The sequence below is a fragment of the Uloborus diversus genome, chromosome 2, assembly GCF_026930045.1.
Source record: "Uloborus diversus isolate 005 chromosome 2, Udiv.v.3.1, whole genome shotgun sequence".
Lineage (NCBI taxonomy): Eukaryota > Metazoa > Arthropoda > Arachnida > Araneae > Uloboridae > Uloborus > Uloborus diversus.
This window is the reverse complement of record NC_072732.1, coordinates 79,319,344-79,342,217: the sequence shown is the minus strand read 5'-3', so window position 1 is coordinate 79,342,217 and position 22,874 is coordinate 79,319,344. Positions and strand designations below refer to the sequence as shown.

Below are 22,874 nucleotides of genomic sequence, written 5' to 3'. Positions count from 1 at the left end.
CCCCTAATTCGCTAAGTTTGAATATCCTTGAAATAACCATTAAAGCATAATTTTTAGTTCCTCAAATTAAGACTTAAAAGGTTTATCTTAAATCAGAAATAATGAATGAGAAAATAATATGAAAGCAGGAATTGCAAAAAAAAAAAAAAAAAAACTCTACCATGTGTTTTGGGGTTAGAAAAAACCCTTTTTTTTGCCGGGGAAACCGTTGTGAGCTTTGAAATCGAAAATATCCGACTCGCCTTTTTCTTATCAATACGCGAAACATGTGTCTGTAATTTTATTCACTGTTTCTCTGTTTGTTACGTGTATATTCTCATTTACTGGTCTCGTGCCAAAATTAATTTATTTACTTTTCAATATGAATTACGTTCGAACAAAAAAATTATCTTTCAGAGTTCAGAAATAGTGAGTGAGCGTTTGTTTCAAAACAAGAAAGCAGAAAAAAGTTAAAACTTTCTCCTTAGATAATGATTAGTTTAAAAATGCAATAAAAATAAATAAATTATTATAAACAAACATTTATTCTACAATTGTATAAGTCAAACGTAAATATTCTCGTTTCATTTTTGTGCGTGGTCAGCAACCTATTCTATTTCACCATTGGTTTAACTCGATAGAAAGCATTCACAACTTCATTTAGAAAACTTGTTTGCACATTAAGGTAGAGCAATTCTCTTCTTGTTCATTGATGTGTCTCTTGTGCCTCGTTTAGACCTAAATTGGAGTACACGGTAGGTCTTTGAACCAAAAACGGAACAGAAAAAAAAGGGCGGAAGAGGGATAGAAAGAAAATGAACTTCCTTTGTAAACGACCTTTTTTCGTTTTTTTTTTTTTTTTTAAATGATTAAATTAATCCTTTTAATTAGTAAAAAGTGGTATACAATTCGGGCGATTATTTTGTGAACACAGTAAATGTGTGGAACAAGCTTCTCACATTACTGTGATCTATTGCTGATGAATTTTAAAGATACAAAAACTTTCGGGTGGAAATATCCGTTTCGGATAATCATTTTGAGAATATTTAATACGTCACACACTTAATCTGTGATCTATTGCTCATTAGTTTTAGAAATACAATTACTTTTGTGTATGAAAATCACTGATGTTCTTCTTTTATAAGTAGATACGTAAAAAAGTTGAATTGTTGTTGTCTTGTACCAGCTAAGCTAGCAATTTGGGGGCGCTGCTTTACTTTTTCAACTCTACATTAATTGCGTGTGAAGTCCGACTTCCACAGTACGCATATGCCATAAGGACCCCATTTATAGAGAGTAGCCAACTATTCACAGAAAAACGACACATTCACATAAATAATGGACGAGAGCAGAAGAGAGAAAAAGTACATCCATGCCAGAGCTGGGATTCGAGCCCAGAACCTCCCCCATCCAGTCAGACTTCCCTGACCACTTGACAAGGCGGTTGGCATTAGAGTTGATTTTTGAACAATATTTTTATCTAACACTTATACGCTATCAGTATTTGCACACCATTATGAATCATTTTGTATTATTAGTCTCTCAGCCAATATTCTTTTAAGATTCCATGCAATTAAATATGATTATATAAACAAAAGTATGAACCCAAAAAGGCCAATATCCCGTAAAAATATCGTCATCTGTCTAGAAATATTGCCAAAAAATGACAGTAAGCCTTTGAACTGGGGTATCCGGTCGGTTTATTAGAAAGGGTACCTCCTCTAATAATATTTGAGGGAATGATATGATTCGAACAACACTTTTAACGAAAGAAATACCGACCAGTTCAGCTACGTCATCCACAGTTTCGCTTCCATACGACCGAAAGTGCAGTATCTGGATGCTGTAACTGAGCTATTCGATATTGCTTTCAGTTTTGCCTAAGCTCCGGCTGTGGGGGCAGGTAACTTCCAGCTACATATCGTAGCTTTTATCCTCACTTTATAGACGTGAGTCCATACCAACGTTGCGAACCTCCCGCAGGTTTGCTTCAATATTTTTAGCTGCTAGTATGAAGATATGCTCAGCTTTTACATGTGGTTATTTGCCTGTCACGAGGTTATGGCTGTTCCAGACTTATGTTCGAGACCTGCTTCTAAAATAAGGGCGAAGCATTAATCTCTGAACGCTTCAACATAGATCATTATTTCGAAGATTTCAAATGCTTTAAATACTGCCCACTGTATTATAATTTTTCCTACCACTTCATTAATCCCCGTATTTCCAGTCGCTCATTTGCACAGATTTTCATGCATGGTATCTGTTTTCGAAGAGAAGGTAATTTGTCATTTCGATATTCTCGCTTTTCAACACCACGAAATTAATGATTATCAATAAAGGGATATCTATAGTGTAGGCCATTTCATTGTACCAAACATAGAATGGCGATACATTTCTTGACCACCGATAGATGTCGTCACCAGTCATCTATATCTCTGCATTTTCGATGCGAGGCTGATGCGGAGGGAAATTTTCTCTAGTGTCACTATAATAGTACCAATGTTAATACGCTTATTTGAGACAAAAAAAAAAAAAAAAGAGGGTTAACGTAGTTAAATTTTCGTTTTTTTTTTCTTTTTTTTCTATGATAAGACTCACATTTTAGCGTGACAAGAAAGTCTAAAAAATTCTGCGTTTTTACTCTAGTCATTAGAATCTTTTGGAACAAAAACAGCAAAATATCATTATTTCTATTTTGTGCTTCACGGATTCGGCACAAAAAATATATTTCTGCATTTCTTTACGAAATTTACAGAATCTCGGAAACCTACAAAAGCTTCAAAACATTTAAGTTTTAATAATACTTTCCTGCTTGGTAATGGAAAATAAGTCGCGTTGAAAGAGCTCTCGATTCTCGAATTGTCGTTCAACTTGAATCCCACTGTAAAGGAATAGTTCATAATGAGTCGCTTAAAATTCCGTTCGCTCAATCATTCTAAAACTTTTGTGAAATTTCAGTTGGTTTCAATCTCTTTCAAAGTTTGATCTTCAACTTCAAAAATGATAGAAGTTGAATTTATTCACGCTTTACTGCGAAAAGAAATTCTCTGAATATTTCTGCGTTTTTATTCTTTCAATATTAAACCTCGTCTTGAAAACGGAGGATAAAATTTAGCACAGGGAAAATAAGTACTAAATATCAGTAAAAATTAACACCACTATTATGAACACACATGCTTCAACTCTGTCAACGCTGCTAATGCACCCCCTCTTCTTTCGAAAAAAAAAGAAATTTCTTTTTAAAAAATTGTATGGGTGCAAAACTTGGAAATTTATACATGCAAGTTGTAAAATGGATACTGTGATTTTGTGTTTAATCAGCGAATTCATACAAACTAGTAACTGGAAAAAGAAAATCTTTTGTTCAATTCAGGTTATCGGCTGAAAAATTATTTGGTGGGAGGAGGGAAACGGACACATTTCCCCATTTCATAACCATCTGAGTAAAAAAAAAATTTTTTTAAATTTTCATTGTAATTACTTGTTTTACATATTTATTTCATTTCGACTTAGTTTTGTTTTTAGATTTATTTTGTCAAAACACTACCAATAATATACTTGTGTTTAATTAAAACAAAGAAAGTAGAATAATCAAAGCAAGCAACTGCCCGATTTTAAGTGAATTTTGAAACCTAAAAATACATGAATGTTTGAAGGGAAAGTAGCTAGAGATTAAAGCTAGTGGTTGTTGGCTGTAACTTTTACGTTCCAGAATTCAGATTTCATAAAGCAAGACTTTTATTCTCATGTAACACATGTCTTTCAATCTTATGAAAGGAAGAATACAGGAAACTATTCGCAACAAACAAGTATTCAAGCTTTTTTTTTTCAATTTTTAGTACAAATTTTGAATTTTTTTACCATAGTTGATAGCAGAAACAGTATTAGATTTTAAACATTCTTTTTAGATCTAAAATATGCATACAATGAAGTAACAGGTCTTTAATACCATACTTTTCTCCACGTTATATCATTTAGTGCAGCGGTTCCCAACCCATGGGCGTGTTGCTGGACCGTGGACATTGGTCGAGAATATGAAACATCAAAATATATCTTGGGGTCTTAATTTCCGTTTTTTTTTCTTTTTTTTTTTTGCGAAAATTCACTAGTTAGATGCACCGTCACTCACTCAAGAGCCCTGACTCATACCCAATAAGGAACTCATAGTCAATAAGATTTTTTTTTATTTCTTTGGAACCTTCCCTTATAATTAAAAATGAAATCTAATGAATCAGAAACTCCATTAAAGAACATTTCGAGAGAGAAGCCAGTACATATTAGCTTCAAGCTTCGAGTTGAAAATGCTTCTCCTTTGATTATGATTAAGGTGAAAAAAACGTAAATAAGGCACAAATAGCGGAGAAAATACAGCATATAGCCAATGTAAATCATGCGTCACTATCTACAACACAAAGTAAATATGATGCGAAAGAAGAAGAAATGTATTGAAAAAATGCCAGTTGTTAATGAAATATTTTCTTCTTGTTTGTTTTCCTTGGCGACATCCTTCCCAATCAACTAAAACAAGTTTTTAGCTTTATTCTTACAAATTTTCGTGAATTTAGTAGCTGCGTTCTATTAAAATTATTGAAATGACGACAAGAAATTTAGTAATCAGAATTTCTTTTGTGCAAAATGTAAAAAAAAATTTAAAATGCTCTGTAAATATTTCTTTCTTCGTAAAAATTTAATTTGCGAAAAAGAGCTAGCCATTGATATCTTGAAAAAGAAAACAAAATTATTACCAGTTCTTATGTTGTAAATTATATCCATTATACACTGGTGTGCAAAAATTAAGGACGAAGTCGAAAAATTAGCATATCAGCTGAACGAAGAGGCAGAGCGGACAGAAAGACCAATCAGGAGATTAAGCAAGGTGATGTACGGTAGCACATACACAGATATGCAGGCAAACGTAATGGGGGAGTGCCTGAGTAGTATAAAGCATGTTGTCGGTGTAAGATCAGTATTTCTGGCAAAGAGATTGCACGCCGTATAGCAATTAAAATCACACCGAGTTGCTGCGTCAGCGAGAAATGGCGAATAATCAATCTGTTAGACGACATCTGGATGCTTTTACCCGAGGTCGAATCATTGGGAAGTTGGAGGAAAGCCGCAGTGTGACAAGTGTGGCTGCAGAGTTCGGAATTGCTCACAGCATCGTTTCACGACTTTGGAGACAATTTCAAACTACAGGAACAGCTATCAGGGGATTCAGAAGTGGTCGTCCACGAGGAACCACACCCACAGATGACCGGTATATTGTCTTACAGGCCAGAAGAAACAGGCGGCAGACAGCGGGAGAAATCGCTAGACACACGACACTGGCGACTGGACGACCGATATCCCGTTTTACCGTGGCCAGAAGACTGCACGGTGGTGGTCTGTTTGCACGACGCCCTGTACGGTGTGTACCTCTAACGCCGGCCCATCGGAGAAGACGTTCTCTGTGGTGCCGGGAACACCGGAATTGGAGAGACAATGAATGGGGACGAGTACTTTTTACAGATGAGAGCAGATTCAGTCTGAGTAACGATTCTCATCGCATATTTATCTGGAGAGAGCGGAGAAGCCGCAATCATCCCTCGAACATCATTGAAAAGGACAGGTATGGAGGTCGCGGTGTTCTCGTTTGGGGAGGCATCATGCTTGGTAGTCGTACAGACCTTCACATTTTCGACGCAGGTTCAGTCAACGGGACCCGTTATTGTAACGAAATTCTTCTTCCATATGTGCGTCTTTTTAGAGGCGCTATGGATCCGCAGTTCCTTTTCATGGACGACAATGCACCATGTCATCGCACAGTAGCTGCCGAAAAGCTCTTAGAGAGTGAGGATATTGAACGTATGGATTGGCCGGCACGATCTCCGGATCTCAATCCCGTCGAGCATGTATGGGATTTTCTAGGCAGACGCTTGGCAGCTCGTACCTTACCACCAGTAACGATTCGGGAGCTTCGATTGGCGCTGCAAGACGAATGGACAGCAATGCCTCAACAACTCATTGACACCCTCATTCTCAGCATGGGCAGACGCTGTGAAACCTACCTAGCAGTCGGGCGAGATCATATCCTCTACTAAAGACCGGATGTTTCTTGCTGGCCACCCATCATAGGGATGTTTCGGCCTTCAGTCGCATTGCGCTCCATGCTACTTTTTCAATAAAGCTTCTTTTTATCCCTCTGATTGGGGCCGTGGTAGCCTGATCGGTAAGGCATTGGACTCGGGACCGGAGGGCCTCGGGTTCGATCCTCGCTGGTCGAAGACCCACCGTCGTCATTAATGGGGACTGGGCGACGTTAAATATGCTCGTGGGCTCAATGTCCTCCAAGTGAAACGATACCTCTGGGGGTGCTAGTACTAGGTAGCTATTAGCTCCTGGGCTAGTTCAAAATTCTCACTAACTGTTCGATCCGGTGATGGTGCTGCCATCTATCGGTATATAAAATAATAGAGGCAAGGCACATAGTATGCAGTCCTCGACATAAATACAGTTGAAGTCAGTTGTGACTCTTGAATAGAATAGAATAGAATCCCTCTGATTTCTCTTTTAGTAAGTGTTGCTTACATTACACATTAGGGTGGGCCGAAAAAACTTTTTTGGAAATCTGTTTTTGGATAGTGCGGAAAAGTTGCTATATGGGCCCGTTATTACCCATAAAAAATTTCGCTAAATTTGTTTAATATTTAGCTGGCGCTATTTGACCTTGAAAAACTGAAAAAAAGGGCAAAAATGCACTTTTTTCAAAAAAAAAAAAAAGGGGGGGGGGGTCGAAAATAAAAGTTTGAAGCTAGTTTCAGCAAACATTAGAAGTATTTGTCAGTGAATTAGTTGAAATCCTCAAAGACTTTTATACATTTCGTAGAATATTTAGCTACGCTCCTTTATGACTAAAACATTGGAAAAATGAAAAAAAAAAAAAAAAAAAATTAAAAGTAGTTTTGAAATAAGTAAGTACTGAAATGTTACGCAATACGTTACTTAGAAAAAACAGTGAAAATTCAATCAATTTTATGCGACATTTGTACGCCAATTTTAAAAAATGCACACACTCAAATAAAAAATAGTTACATAAAATGCTAATTTTTTAATCTTCGGTTCCAATTGTTTCTCCTGGATAATAAACGGCGCTCAACTACTTCTATTATTCCTAAGATTATTTCATAACTATTTTACATATATTTGACAAATAGAGCCCTTGAGTATTAAAAAATGTGAATCCTCTGAAGTCCTTTAAACTGATTAAGGAATTGAACGCAAGTATTCTTCTTTTTCTCAAGCCATTTCTTCTTCTCGACTTTATGACCCACTTAAGAGACAAAAGCCCCCGAAAAGAAATGCTGTAATTCTACACCTCCACAGCTGGGAATTAAGCAATTAAAGGGGTCCTCTCTTGTGTCCAATGTCCACTATGAGTTGCCACTGAGGCATCTTATACTGGAATTGGACGGTTGCACAAAGTGGCCACATTCATATTCTGGAGCTATCGAACAACTTCTTAGAGATTGTAAAAAAAATCCGGTGGTCAATTTTGATAAAATTGACTGCAATCTTCTGGTTTTGGACATGGAAGATATAAAAAATTTAAGTACTGAACAACAATATTTGTATAGAATCTGTCTTGCCGTAAAAGATGGTAGTTGTCCTTCAAGCGTGGTTGACAGTAGCCCAGGCAAACTCAGTCAGTCATGCGCGATGGCTGACAACTACAAACCGTTTGTTACGCTTGTATATAGACACTCCAACTCCATCAGAAAACCTTACAATGCTTGTAAAGTATGTAATTTTAGTTTATGCTCCAATGTGGTTTGAAATAAAAATGAAACCGAACTGCCAGTACCGCGCCCAACATTTTTGGAAAATGATTTCTCTTGCAAGGCAGTTTCCAGACAACGTTAAGGAGATAATTTTCAAAGTTCTCTCAAGTAATGCATATTTCGCTCATCCTGAACAGCTACTGTTGACAATGTTGTTTGACTCAAGAAAATACATTCGGGAATTAGCTGTTAGGCGCATTCTGAACTCTAGAAATAAGAAGAAGAAGAGCTCGGATGGTGTACGATTTTTTGAGTGTCCTAAACTCAATTTTGAAGCCGTTGATTTAGTTGATTGGGCAAACTGTGTTGTAACAGAGCCACCTCTTACAATGCATCTAAAAGACCAACAATGGAAAGAAATGTGCAAAGAACATTCGACAGAGTTAACTTTCGAAAAATTTCCCTGTCACACGCAAGCTGTGAAACGTTGTGTGAAACTAATAACCGAAGCTGCAAAAAAAGTTCGTGGTGAAAGTGCACGAGATGGATACATTCGTGCTAAACTTCAAGCTAGGAAAGAACTTCCATCATTTGATAACAAGGGACAATATTATTCCAAAAACGTAATATTCATTATGCATGAGGTATTATAAATCAAATTTGAAGATTTCTTTTTTAAAATTTTATTATCTATATAGGTAGTTCTCGAAAATGTATGATACTATTGCGTGATAATAATTACTATGATTAATGGCGCTATTTAATTAATTAGTCTATGATTTAATTTTGAAAAATAATTTTCACATTGGTTTTTAAAGAAATTCAATATTTTTTCATTTTTCTCCAATTTTTGATGTCGGAAAGGAGCGGTTAAATGCTCATTAAAATCAATGAAACATTTTATGGGTTCAAACTGGCTCATTATATAACATTTTCGGTGCATTCCAGCAAAATATTGGGAATTTAGTTTTTTTTAAAAAATTTAGACAAAAATTCATTTTTCTCTTTTTTTTCGGTTTTTCAGTGTCAAATAGCGCCGGCTAGATATTTTTTAATATCCAAGAAATTTCTTGTGAGTGCTAACTAGCTCACTACGCAACTTTTGCGCGCTATCCAAAAATTGATTTCGAAAAAAAAAACTTTTCGGATTATTTCGGCCCACCCTATTACACATGTCCTTACATATTGGGGATATTACGGTACTAAATGTGTTGATTTGGAAAGCTTTTGTACAAATTTATATTGAAAAAACCGTCTCTTCCTTAATTTTTGCACACCAGTGTAGATTGTTAAAGTTCAAAGATTTTCATTTCTTTTTTACTCTTCATTACAGTGTAAGATTACTAAAATGCCTTAACATTTGCAGAATTAGTTTAACTACAAAAAGGAGATTTTCTAAATCCACGCGTGAACTCTGCTGTAGAGTAGCATTAGTGAAAAAAAAAAAGAAGAAAAAGCAAGAATTTGAAACTTTTGAGATTGGCGCACACGTTGGTGAGTGTTGAGAACGCTAAACAGCCAAATAAGGATCTCTGGCTTTTGACTCGGCCTTTTTCTAGTAGGACAATGCTCATTTAAGGTAACCAGTCCGGTGACCTTCAGTATAGGAGGTGGACTAACCAGTAAAATGTGTGTGTGTGTGTGTGTGTGTGTGTGTGTCTGTGTGTGTGCGAGATTGAGACACTTGGGGGCTTTTCGACTATCTACCTAACTTGAATGAGACTTTTCATTGCAGTTCTTTTATTCTTCTTTTAGTATAATGTAGAAATGCATCGGGTGTTGCGAGTTTTTAGAAGCTAAAACTATCCAGTTTCAATCTAGATATCAACTCTCTTACAGAGGCAAAACATCGCCAAAAATCTAATGCAGCTTTAACTTTGATGACTTTTACACTAAAGGAAAGTTATATGAGCAGATCCACCCCCCCCCCCCACCTAAACCAGAAAGAAAATTTTAGCTCTGCAAATAATATATAGTAGTTAGTGGATCTCAATGGTGTTTTCTACAAAACTGGTGGGCGCACAACTAAAAAGGTTGGGAACCGCTGATTTAGTGTAATGCCTTACGATTGATTTACTGTTTTCATTAAAAAGATTAAACCCTGGACAAAGTGGCTACTACTACTAATTTTAGCAAGTTGGTTTAAGAGTCAATTGGGCACTGGCTACAAGCTGAAAATTTGAATTTTCAAGTCTACCGTTCGCCATTACACACTCTCAGATTGCGGTGCGGTAACAACTCTATTGAAGTTATCGTGTACCACTTGCAGTTTTTCAGGCAAAGGATTTTTACCCCATGCAAGTGCTGCATGCGATTCAATAGAAATTTCGAGATGTAAACAGTAAGTGAGCAAGACCACTAAAAACGTTTGAATCTATTTTAGCGGAACTTCCTTTTTTTCTTCAAAAATCCAGGGAAAAGTTCTGAAAATTTTAGGATTTTTAGGACTAAGTTCAAAACATTAGGAATTTTAGGTCAGAAAATTAGAGCAACTTCTACCTTGTCAAACGCCAATCGTTCGTATGCCGTAATAATTTGGTCTTTGTTACATACTTCTACATAAAAATAATAAATTGCCTTTTATATTCACTGGAACTTGACTGTGTTTGTAGCAGAGTTAAATTGCTCAAAACGAAAAATGTTTACTTAAATGGAAAAACCTTCACTATATATGCGGTACCAGAAGAAAAAAAAAGTCATAAAACAAAGTGGAGACAGAAGACTCAACAAATAAAGTACTTATGCATTCGAGTGCGCTATTTTATAATGAAGAAAATCCATTCAGGAAATAATATTTGGAGAAAAAACATAGACGTAAATATCAACTAATGCATATACAGTAAAGGTACTGTTTTTGGTTTTTATTTCTGTGGTTTACTCTCTTTTTTCCACGATTTCTTTGAAAAAAACTTATTTGAAAACACTCTTAGCGAAGAGGAAAAAAAAGTTTGAGGGAAAGAAAACTTTTTTTAAAGTGACTTTCGGAATAACGTTTCGGAGCTTTAACTGTCGGAAGCAATTTGAATTTTACGCGAAGGACTATTGACGCCTGGAACAGTTTTAAAAACCCTTTTTCAGTGGGAAGTTAGCGTTTTCTTCGTTGCTAAGTTCTCAAGAATAAGTAAAGAAAACCGAACAGATTCTCACTTTGCACACATGATTATGCTATTTCTTTCTGGTAGCATAAGATGGTGGTTAATGGAATGCATACATAAAGTTTTCAAAACTAATATAATCTATTAAATAATATACGGGCTTTAAATAATGGTCTCAGATTTTATTTTAGTAGTACTTACAGTGCTGGCCAAATTATTAGACTGAAGAGTTTTTTTTTTATTTTTTGTACACCATTTGTACTAAAATACTATTTATTTTACTGTTAAAGTACAGTACATAATGTACATTGATTATTGCGTTATTTTAGCATAATTTAATGTTTGCAGGTGGCAGCACCGTCTGCTTTGTTTATGTTCTTTGTTTATCTATCTACCAGGAACTAGTTCACTAGTTCTTTTTATTAGTGTGTTCTGTTATATTTAAAGTTAGTGTTAGGTAATTAGTGAGCCTATTAGTGAGAATTTGTGTATGTGAGTATATATAATAGTGAGTATAAACAATTTGCTACCTCCTTTTTTAAAAGTTAAGAAATGGTGTAAACCTTGTGAAAATTATGCCAAAAAGACTTAAAATGCTCATCAAGAACAAGGGAATGCATACTAAATATTAGATAATTATTTCACTGTTCGTTAATGTGTCAATAGTTATGTAATCAATAAAGAATTTGCTTTTAAAACAGTCTTAGCCTAATAATTTGGCCAGCACTGTAAATTCAATTAATAAGTCATTTAAGTTTTTTTCATAATTTCTTAATGTTAATGATTTTTTCTAAGTTTTTATGCAATCGACTATAATCTTGATCTTAATACTTACTTCTACCATAAAGTCAGCGTGGGGGCCATTTACAACGTCTTTCGAAATTAAATATGCTAAAAAATATGTAGTGCTACGTTAAACAAATAATTGAAAGGTACCCTAAATGGCTACTTCCATTCTTGTCTCCTATGGGACCACTTAGGCTATAAGTTCTACATCATGGTTTTCAGATTTCAAAACAACAGATTATCTGATTGAGTTTAGTGGAAAAAATCATTGATAAAGGAAAAATATTTCAGAAAAATGCGAATAAACAAACATACATCTGCTGCGGGCAAAATTCGGACCCGGGAATGTAAGTAGAATCGATGAGGTCTGATCCTTTCTTGGCTTTGATGGCGCGTCTCCTGAAGTAGATGAGGGAAGCGATGATGAGGGTCAGGATCACCGCCCCTCCCAGACTGCAGCCGATAATGACCCATAGGTAGAGACCTGAATAAAAAGATAATAATAACTTATTTTACAAAAAAGATAATGTGATAAGAAATAACAACGTTTAATGGGGTCGTTTCCAAAATTTTAAAAGTATTTTTTTCGAAAGAGCATGCTTAAAAACATAGAATCTGACCATTTTTTAAATATTTTCTTTAAGTTTAATATTTTTAGAAAATTACTTAAATCGGCACTCTCTTTCGTCGTTTAACGCTTCTGCCGATGACATCACAAATGATGAAATGCCATTCAGTGTTGCCATTCACGGTCCAAAATATTTAATTCCCATCTTTACTCACGTGTATTGGCAACGATATGGTTGATAGCAAGCGTAGAGCGCAATTTTAATTCGCTTCTTGATTATCATAACGTGGAAACGTGGTACAAAGATGCACCAAAAAGCTTCATTTGTGACGTCACAAAGACCATGCCTTGTTTGAAAAATCGGACAATTAAAAAAAAATTATTTAAAAAAAGTGTTGGGAAAATAAAAGTATTTTCAGGGTCCATGTTTTTTTTTTGCTCATTCTATCCATTTCAATGACTAAAAGTAGTACTTTTGACTGAATGAAACCACCCCATTGCACTAAATTGAAGAGTACTGCATATACGTGTTTTGGGTTTACAAGGAACCCCTTTTTCAATGCTTAATAAATGAACTTATGGATGAACACGTGTAGGCTACAGGCTACAGTCTACAACTGTGTGCAATCAAACGCATTATTTCTTACTTTACTTTTCAAACACAAATAAATTTATTTACCTTTAATGTCAGTTGTGTTTTTAACAGAGAACGACTTAAATTCTCAAAACTAGTGTTTCAAATGGTTTCATTACTTATTTTGGAAACTATTTTGTTTATGAGGAGTTGAAGTTTAACTTTTTTCTGGAGATAATATGTGTTTTAAACATTTCGGCAGAGAGTAGTTTAATATTAGGGGAAACCCGGGCAACGTGAATACCTTAAACTTTTCTTGATTATTGTCGTTTAGTTATAACTTTGGAAAGTGAAACAAATGTTTATAATCAGTCTTCATTTAATGAACTTACGTAATGCAGTAACGGTTTTCCTTAATATTAATTACACTATTAGATATAAGGCCAGTTTTCAACAATGGCATGAATATCCACTTTGCCCTACACCCCGGGCAAAGTGGATTCGGTACTAGGGCAAAGCGAACTACAACATTATTTTTCATGAAACTAAACATTAAAAATAAAATAACTATCGAAAATTAAAGGAACATATCCAAAAAACATTTCTTTGCTACAATGCTAATTATTGTAGTTATTACAAACAAAGAGGTTGAGCTTAAAAATGAAATAAAACTCGAAAATAGGAACATATTAAAAAAACATTATTTTGCTACAATTTTATTTATTGTAGTTATTACAAACAAAGACATCGAACTTAAAAATAAAATAAGCATTGAAAATTAAAAGCTCATATTAAAAATGATTTTTCTACAATACTAATTATTGCCGTAATTATTATAACAACAAAGAAATTAAACTAAAAAAAGTCAACATCCAAACGTTAGGAGCATATTATTAAAAAAAAAAAAAAACATTTTTCATCTCGACGTGTTTGCCGCACACGTAGTGGCAACAGACGATCGTTGCTATGACAACGCAGCTGCCGATCAACTAATTATTTGGGAGTTATAGGCGAAATTCGCTTTGCCCGGGGTATCCACTTTAGCCGGGTTTCCCCTACATAGACATAAAACTGCTCAACTTGTAATTACAACGTGGTATAAATCCATCGTATTTGGAATAAGATCGGTTGTAGCAAAAATATTATAGTGGATGTCTGTGTTGTAATTAACGTGTTTGAAGAATAATAAAAACGTATAACGATAAATAATAAATTTGAAATACTTAATAAATATCTGTCATCGAGTATAACATCTCTGTTGTTAATTCGTGCAAGTGAGGAAACAGAAAATAATACTTCTCTTATAAACTGACTTTCACTGTAAAAAACATTCAGAGATGGTACCGGAAGATAATAGGCAGCTAATGTGCCTAAATTCTGTCAGTACAAATCTTGCAGAAAACAAGAACATTCCCTGCTAAAAGTCAGTCCTAAAATTAACCAGGAAAATTCAATAAAATGGTCTCAGTTCTTTATGCTATTATTTTCAGAGCAGACTTGAATTTTTAAATATTTAACAACTTTGAATAATTTCATAACAGTTTTTGACGCTGTATCCTTTGCATTGTCAAAGGTTCAATGATATCTACAGCTTGCATATGAGAAAGAAAATGTTAACTTTATCATGATTCCAACTTAAAGGCCTGCAGATTAAGTTAAAGTCGAATACTGGAGTTCATTTCTTCTTGAAACAATTCCCGAAATAATGGTTTTATAATAATAATAACTATGAAACAGTTAAGTGCTGGTTATAATTACTTAATTTGTTTATAGATACTGAAGTTTCTTCACAAAGCGCTAAACTAGTATTAAAGATTTGAAGAAAAAAGTTGATAAATACATTTTTAGGGTCATAACGGCGTAATAAGTGACAAGGTCAAAAAACATTTTGAATCTGTCGCTAGAAATGCTGAAAAATAAGTAATGATATAAAAGATAATTTCAATTTGTTTTATTTATCACCAATAGATTACTAACAAAATTTGTATATTTCTTTAGTTATATTCTTTTTTTAACATTCATTACAAAGTGTATACGAACTTAACCTGAAAATTCGTAACCTGCAAGTTCATGACGTCTAACAAGAAACAGTTTTTTTTTTTCAACAATATGTAAACATATTTGAAATTCACCCGTTTTTAATCTCAAGTACATTTTCTTAGGAAGTGGTTCGCATTAACAGAATATCTTCAATTACATTCTCCTAACTCCGCAAACACTGTAGAAATTAATAACAATTAATATGCCTTTATCCCACCATTAATATCTTGAGCATATTACTCAGAAATATTGCACGGGTGATATTACTTAAAGGCGGAATGCAATAATGAGGGAAATGTAAGGCACGTTCTCGAGAAGCTGTCAACGCGCCGAGGCCGTTTAATGGATTGCGTTACGTAATCCCAGTAGCTAGTTAAAGCCTTCCTCTGGGAGTAAGCAGAATATAAAAGCTTGTCATGTTCTGCTATCAATCCAGCTCAAATTAGATGGAATTTATGTACCTGAAAGTTGAACTGTCAATTTTTTGAAATGATGCGATTTTTTTATTTTAAGGTAGTAACAGCAGTAAATGAACACTTAAACACAATATCGTTTTCAGAAACTCACAATGTCGTCAGCAAAAGTGTCACATATGACATTAAAAACCTTTTTTATTGGTCTGTGCAATAATTAAAAAAAAAAAAACTGAAGTGGAGGAACATTTATAGCTCTGCTTAAGTTTTATGAGAAACATTAGAGAAAATATATGATTACTACCAGTAAATATATTTGCATTATGTAGTCTTTTTATTTTTAGAATCTCATAGGAGGAAGTTTCTGTTGCCAATTCATCTAGAAAAAAACTTTTGAAGTGACACTAGAAAAAAAAAACTGTTAATTTGCTCAGTTGTGCCACCACCTCCTACATAGAAAGCCTTATCACTGGATTCATCACGTGACCGAAAGAGGCAGAGAGAGAAAGGAAATTTCCCGATGGAAGTCGCTTTAATTTATGTCTCATGTATACTAAAGTATGTAATTATATATTATATTATGTCTTTATTATGTCTTATGTATACTAAAGCTATTGTTTTGAGAACAGTAGTTCACCAAACACATTAACATAGATCAAAGGAGATATCAAAAATTTGCTCTTCCTTTCTTTAAATTGAGCAAATACATAAGAAAAAACTTAGAAAATAGCAAGATTACAGTAACCAAAGTTTTCAATATATTGTATCATATTCGCATGATTTTTAAAGTCTTATTAGATTCTAAAAATGTCTTAATTACCAATACTATAACGAAGTAAACATAAATGAAAAATTTTAACTGTCATAGACTCATATTTAAACAGCAAAAACATAGTTTGAATTTTTCTATCCACTATCGTAGAAGCGTTCACGTGCATAGTAACGTAATGGCTATCACAATAAAGTAGTCTAAAAAAATGTATAGTTTAAGAAGAAATGCGTTCTACATAGATATGAAAGGATACATGGGAATTATGTATATAATGTGCAACTATCTACAACACAAAGTAATCAAATGAATATGATACGAAGCAGAAAGCAATATTGAAAAAAAAGTCAGTTGTGAGTGAAATGTTTTCTTTTTGTTTACGTTCCGTGGCGACATAAGTTGCATCTTTCCCAATCAATTTAAACAAGTTTTTTTGCTTTATTCTTACAAATTTTCGTGAATTTAGTAGCTGCATTCTATTAAAATTATTGAAATGACGACCAAAAAGTTATTTATCAGGATTTCTTTTTTGTAAAACGTAAAAAAATATCTAAGGTGTTAAAGTTCTGTAAATATTTCTTTCATTGAAAAAATGCAATTTGCGAGAAAGAACGAACCATTGATGGCTTGAAAAAGAAAACAAAATTCTTACCTGTTCTTATGTTGTAAATTATATCCATTATAGATTATTGAAGTACAAAGATTTTCATTTCTTTTTTATTTTTCATTACAGTGTAAGATGACTAAAATGTCTTTATAATTCATAATCACAATTTAACTATGAAAAGGAGTTTTACTAAATCCACGAGTGAACTCTGCTGTACGGTAGCATTAGTGAAAAAAAAAATGGCAAAAAAACAGAAACTTAATTTGAGATTGGCGCTGGCGTTGGCGAGTGTTGAGAGCGTTAAGCATCCAAATAAGGAGCTTGACTCGACCTTTTCTAGTACGTCAACGCTTATATTTAAGGTAACCATCCCGGTGGCCTTCAGTTATATAGGAGGTGATGGTTGTGCTCGATCAGTCTGACTACCACATCACATGCAGTTTCTCAAGGGTGTATTTCATTTCATTTTTTTTTCGTCCGTACAAACTTCCAAAAACTTTATGATTAAGGCATCTTAGTAAAGATTTTCTTTCATCTCTATCGGCGAGAAAAACAAACAAACGAATCGTTTCGGCTATTTTTCGAAAGATTACTCTAAAACAACCGGATTTCTGAATTTTTGCTGTTGACTAAAAACAACGGATGCTATCTATTGAAAAGAAAATAAAACTTTATGATGATTGATTGAAAAAAAAAATATTCTAAGGTTTTTGCTTTGTCTTTACAAGTTTTCATATAAATGTGTAAAAAACCCCCGGGAGAAACATTTAACAAACCAGAAATCTGAAGATGGACGTTACATTGCACTTAACCGTTGCGAAGTTTCGAAATAGAAGCAATGTCCATTTGATGAGTTTAGTACTTTATAAATTTACTACTTTATATTCTTAGTTTATTATTTTGTAATTACGAATTAAAATACACTGATTATGTTAATAATCGCTGACTGTGCTTGGAGTATGTTCGATCACAAATGATTTGCATGGGTCAGGCCTTTTTATGCAATGGCTTTAGGCTTTGTGTATAGATTTGCATGGGTCAGGCCTTTTTATGCAATGGCTTTAGGCTTTGTGTATAGATTTCCATGAACTTTCATTCACCTTTTTTTCACAGCTTAATTGAGAAAAATCCACCCCATAGAATTGAACAAATCAACAATAAAAACATGCTTTACATAGTAAAAAATATGAATGTGATATGTGTTCTAAATAATAAAATTAATAATTAAAAAAAATAACATGAATTCAAATCATATTTCGATGAAAATAAATCTTGGGAGGAGCTTTTGTGTTGATATCGAAACTTTGAGGAGGCTAAAATTATTTAGTAGATTTTTTCTTAGCTAAAATTTCCTATTACTGCAGTTTTAGGAGCCGTCATAAAGGGTTACTTAGGGAGATGAAGTTATCAAAAAAGCTTATTTGACTCAACCTAAACAAAAATAATATGAACAGAAAAACATTAAACTAGTGCAATATTTGTCTTTTCTTCTTTTTACAACGTACTAAAAACTATACATAGCTCACAAAAAACAAGAAAAACTTAGTTCTAAGAGACCGCCAAATCATGCAAGCATAAAAGTATATTAGAAGCTTGTATTTATTTTACTGTCGATACGCTCCATTCCCTTATCAAATTTTATTTCAAAAGTTTTAAAGAAGACTCATGCCGGTTATTACCATTTCTGTTTTCACAATACGTTTTACGGTTGTTTAATAACGAACATTCGTTTTCTCCAGGTCCTTTACTGAAACATTAGAGCTAAGTACTGCTGATTTACGAGAAACTAATGGAATTACGGAAAGATATCTGGTTGGTGCTTTGGTTGGTAAACTCGAAACTGTGTCAATAAACGACAGTGGAAAAATTTGAAAATAGTGATCGGTGTTTATTTGAATTACATTTTCCCCACTGAAAGGTGATACAACAATAACAATTATTCAGTTTAACTATAGACTAATGATATGAGTAGACTGAGCTTTCCATTTCTGCTGATGAAGAAAATTGGTTCATACCATAGACTAATAATAAGAGTAGACCGAGCTATGGCAACCCTTTTGCTGCTCACAAACCAAACCATGTGACTAATGGGTATCCTAGCAACAGCGAGTGCTGATCGTAGCAGACGACGTCTTCCATATCTTAAGAAATCGTGTTTACCAAGCGCTAAGTTTATTTTCTTATTCATATAACACCCAAGTGCAAGAAAAAAGGTTTACTATTGCTGCGCATTTCCTTGCATAGAAAAATATGTAAAAGGATTACCTGTAACATTTCACAAGTATGCAGTACTATTAATATTACATTTTGTTTCATTTCTTGCAATTATTCTTTTCCGAGCCGTATTTCGAAATGAAGTTCATAGCTATTAAATCCTAAGTTATATCAGTAAAACTCGTAGGAATACCTTTTATACACTATTTTGCTAGCTTCTGGAAGTATTTTTTTATCTTTAGAGAAAGTGAAATGCATTTTGGAAAAGTTTTTAAGTGTTAGCAAGTTAGTCTTAATGTTGGCGACAATTTTTTTCCGCCAATTTGGAAGATCCCGTTTTTAAAATGAAAACAATCTTGATTTTTAGTTTTCTCTCTTATGTAAACAATTCGTGTTTCTATGTTGAAATTTTAAAATTTTCGGGACTGGGAAATTTGATCCCTCTCAATTTGTGGTGACATCCGTTTAATGCTTTGACGTTATTTAGACAGTTTGAAATACCAAACTCGTTTTGAGAAGACAACTTATTTCTGTCATATTGATTTAAGAATGTAAAGTGGGAAAATAATTCAGTGTTTAGTTTACTACAGTGGTGGATTCCTAAATTGGCTACTATCTAGTATAGCTTACGGCGGACAACTTCCATAAACAGAAACGTTTTGAAATTTTAAATTGCTTCGGCATTCATTTGAAATGCAGTATTCCCTAATTTTTTCACTATTACAAGAAATGTAGTATAGGCAGTATGTTTTAGCATAATATACACGGCAAAGTGTTTCAACTTGTTTGCGGCGAATACTTTTAGTCAACACATAACATTACACTTAAAATGATCAGTTCCAAATGAAATAAAAGTTACTAAAAATTGTTATCTTAAACTAATTACTAATGTCAAAATAGTTCATAACTAAAAGAAAAACAGTTCAATCTCTGCACCGGGGAAAGAAAAAAGAAACTTATGAAAGTCGATTCCGTCTTAAAATAAATGTCGAGCGCCAAACTATAGGTAATGCTGCCATCTAGTAACCATGCTGCCAAAATTTTCGCCAAACCCCACCACCAGTCACATGATACATGTATGAACCAATTTTCTTCATCAGCAAGAATGAGAAAGCTCGGTCTACTCTTATTATTAGTCTATGGTTCATACATGTATCATGTGACTGGTGTGGAGGTTTAACGAAAACTTTGGCAGCATGGTTGCTAGATGGCGGCATTATCTATAGTTTGGCACTCGACATAAATTTTAAGATGGAATCGATTTTCATTTTTTCCCCCTTTCCCCGGTGCAGAGATTGAACGATTTTTCTTTTAGTCATGAATTATTTTATTCGTAATTAGTTTCAGATGACAGTTTTCAGCAACTTTTATTTCATTTGAAACGGATCATTTTAAGTGTAATGTTATGTGTTGACTAAAAGTATTCGCCGCAAACAATTTGAAACATAAACATTGCCGTCTATATTATGCTGAAACATACTGTCTATACTACATTTCTTGCGATACTGAAAGAAATTAGGGGATACTACGTTTCTAATGAATGCCGAAGGAATTTAGAATTTCAAAAATTTGCTGACTACTGAAGTTGTCCACCATAAGCTATACTAGATAGTAGTCAATTTAGATATCCGCTACTGTAGAAAACTAAACACTGAATAAGTTGTCTTTTCAAAACGAGTTTGGTATTTCAAACTCTCTAAATAACGTCAAAGCATTTATTAAACGGGTGTCACCACAAATTAATAGGGATCAAGTTTGACAATCTCGGAAAAGTTCAAAAGTTTCTTCCAAATCATTTTTGCCTTCTTGATATGGTAAATATGCACACACAGCGCGCAAAAGCTGCAGCTACTTTGTGGTACATTTTGTAAACAAACGAAGCGGAGTGGACATTGGCAGTTGGAAAAGTGCGGGAATGCTCATGACGTCACCGGCTTCTTCGCGCAAAACACTCGTTCGAGAGTGTGTACGGCTCTCTCGTTCAGCGCTTCCCTCGGCCATAAAAAACCTCTCGTGCTCTCGAGGGAGAATGTGGATGAGGCGTTAGAAACTAGGGGAGCGGTCCCTGGAAGGACCCCGCTCTGAATCGTAAAAGAAAAAGTTTTGAAAACTTTATAGGGGGAGAGGATCCGGAGGCCAAACTGATAAGGGCCCCACATTTACCTTCGGTGGCCTTATTAATTTTTCCCTTTTACTATAATTTAAAATTAAATATTAAATAACTGTTTGAAGAATGCGGATAATATCTTGAAATTACAAACACTCACCCATCATACAGAGCTATGAAAGATTATGTATTTTTAAGTCAATATTTTAATTTCTCCGTAATTAAGTCCCGTATTTTCTTTTCAAACGATATGTCGGACGGATAGAAATCTAAATATCGTTATCACGGTAGTAGATATTATATCGATATATGAAGGTCTCTCATTCCTACTAGGCAGTGATTTCATTTTTACAGTAAGAGAGTGCCATCTGTCGGTAATTAATTAGCGAAATGGAAAGTAGCTCTAAAACTACACCACGTGACTGAAATTTTGGGAATTTTTCAAATTTTCCTTTCATTATATGGTGAATACTGAGTTAAAAATTTCAAACTTGTGTGACTGCTAGAAGTATCTTAGAATTTTGATGACTTTTTTCTCCCATCATCTGTCAGGGATAAAACTCACGAACTTCGACTGGCAATAATTCGTGAACCATTGGTACAACTGGAACGAAATTTGCAACCATAGCTCGCTATTGCATGTCCTCTTAGTCACTAAAAATCAGGCTTTTAGTTTTATCCACAACGAAGTCACAGGGGGTCGAAACTGCCGTGAGTTGCTTCGAGAAAAGGATAGTACTGCTGTGCCTGTGTTTTGAATTGGCTTGCTTTTGCTCGATCAGATTGAAAAGTTAAACATTGATGATTTTGAAGTAGCATTAATTCGTTTTATTTATTCAACTTCCTAAAATTATTGGTTGTCTAAAATGTATAAAAAGGTTCTTTTTGTTATAAATTTCTACAAAGAATTAATAAATCCTGACAGGACACACGATCTTTATGTGACTGGCAGTGAGTGGATTTTACATTTATTCATTTGTTTCCTTGCAGTTAGAAGGTGTTTATATTCATTTGGATTGATAAACTGCTTTTATGTACGTTGAGCATTTCAGTAAATTTCTAGTCCATTCAAAACGTCTCGTCTAGACTTCCTGCGTCCGGAGATATACTACATACTGTATCTGTAGTTAAAATAAATCTATCGTGTCGAGTACAATATGTTGCAATATTTCACTTGAGAGAAGCACTTTAAAATTCCATTTTTTAGAACACAAAAAGCAATAGTAGAAAAATGTGTTAGAATTAAGTCAATAGATAAGAAACATTTTTTAAGGTGAGAAAACGTGTAGAACTTTCTTCTGAGATAAAATTTATTTCGAAATCGAAGATGAGAGTCATTAGACTTTTGTTTGAATTTCAGACTTTTTTTTTTATGGGGAGACTTCAAACTAAGAAAACACTCTGGTGAATCCCAAGATACTCACCTACTATCAGAAATAATCTGCATCATTTAATCTTCTTCAATTACACTGAAATACAGTGTAGTATTTTCAATGCAAAATAAGATTTCTTCCCTTTATTATTATTATTTTTTTTTTGAGCAATTACGATTGCTTATTGCTTTCATTTGACTGTTTTCATGTGCTATCATTTTATTTTCCCACCAGCACCCTCTGCAGCATCACCGTCGACCGGCTCTTCACGATGCTGCTCATCTAGCAAAAACCGTCTCCAGGTTTCGTCAATATCCTACTCTTACATACATACATACACGCACGTACAAACAAACACATACACACACATACATACACCTACACACATACACAAACTCATATACACACACGCATACATACAGACACCTACATATACACACACACCTACACACAACTACCCACACACTCATGCCTGCACAGATACACATCCCCCCCACACACATACACATTCCCCCCCCACGCACACATAAACACTCATACACACAACTACCCACACACTCATACCTGCACACGGACGCAAACACACATGGGT

General features: G+C 34.2%; 1 pseudogene; it reads right to left on the bottom strand.

Annotated features, from left to right (window-relative positions):
* The window catches only part of LOC129235247 (synaptotagmin-15-like), a 191,290-nt pseudogene that overhangs the window by 59,223 nt on the left and 109,193 nt on the right, over positions 1-22,874 (bottom strand).